Source organism: Phasianus colchicus, chromosome 1 (assembly GCF_987193195.1).
Source record: "Phasianus colchicus chromosome 1, bPhaCol1.hap1.1, whole genome shotgun sequence".
Classification (NCBI taxonomy): Eukaryota; Metazoa; Chordata; class Aves; order Galliformes; family Phasianidae; genus Phasianus; species Phasianus colchicus.
In genome coordinates, this window is record NC_143436.1 from 94,008,379 (window position 1) to 94,009,942 (window position 1,564).

A 1,564-nucleotide genomic window follows, 5' to 3' on the forward strand; every position below is an offset into this window, starting at 1 on the left:
CTTGTTTTGGAAATGTGTAATAATTCTTTCTTTACGATTTTCATGGAAAACACAGGCTGAAGTCCAAACTTTCATGTAGCCAAACTAAGAAAGATGACTGCAACTTACTATTGGCTACAGCTGGCTTGGGTGGTCTGAGGAACAGAGATCACGAAAGTGCTGGCTTGTAAATTGGATGAGGAGAGGCTGTTGGACAGTGCTCTTGCAACCCAGAAGGCCAATGGTATCATGGGCTGCATCAGAAGAGGGGTGGCCAGCAGGGAGAGGGAGGGGATTGTGCCTCTGCTCTGCCCTCATCAGAGCCCATATGGAATTCTGTGTCCATGTCTGAGGCACCCAGCACAAGAAGGGTGTGGAGCTGTTGGATTGGGTCTAGAGGAGGGCCACAAGGATGATCAGAGAGCTGGAGCAGACCTCTGCAGTGAAGACAGACTGAGGGAGTTGGGCTTGTTCAGTTTGGAGAAGAGAAGGCTTCAGGGAGACCTCATTGTGGCCTTCCAGTACTTGGGGGGAGCTTATAAACAGGAGGAGACTGACTTTTTAACTGGACAGTGATAGGACAAGGGAGAATGGCTGCTTACCATGCTATTGTCAAATGCAAACAATAAAGGAAATAAAGCTGCCTGTAGAGGTTGCAAATGTAGATGGCCAATGAGAGCTTACTTTAAATTAGCTTATTTTTCTGGTTAGCATGTAACACATAGCGGATATGATAGATATATAAAAATAACTGGACTACATTTATAAAGTGTGTATTTTATAGTTAATGCTGGAAATCAGTTGAAAAAGCAAAACATCAAACCTGAATTCTATGCAATTAAAAAAAAAAATTACTTGAACTGATTGCAGCTAGTCTTGGTTTTAGTGTTGTCTAAAACTAAAGGAAATAGGTATATTACACATGAAGAATTAGGAGGCAATTTTCAGCAAATCTTTTAGAGGATATTGAGCAAATAGAGGATATTGAAAAGAATTATCATCTGCTCCCACGTCACATACAAATGGAATAAAGAAATAGTTCAGTTATCTGTGCTCCTTCGCGTTGCTGTCTCGGCTGTCATCTTACACGTTTCCCTCTGAGGGCAAAATGGGTTTTCATAAAAATAAAAAGTGTCAAAGATTTTTTAATACTAGAAGTTTTATAATGAGACATTTTGAAAGAAACAAAAAAGTGGAAGAAAAAGATGGTATGACCAAGTTTTGGTCTATTGGAAAAGAATGCCATAAGTCTCGAAGCAGTGAGCAATACCAGTATGCACTCTTATGAAAGCTTTTTTTGTTGCTGTGTTTGGCCTCAGATTTCTCCTCTGAAAGAAGAGCCGAACCCGTACTAATGGGACTTGGAATAGCAGGATGGGGTTCAGCACTGTGGGTAAGGGGGGGAACCAGCTGTCCAGCCGTCAGTCTGTTTTCACACATTGAGGGTTTGGGGTTCTTCAATTCAGATGATTTAGTTTCTGATAAGGGGTTTTGCTTGCTTACCTTTTGTTGGAAATACAAAGCTTCATTATTTGATAAATACAAACAAGGATTTATAGCTTCCATAGGTAGAGGGAATCTTCAA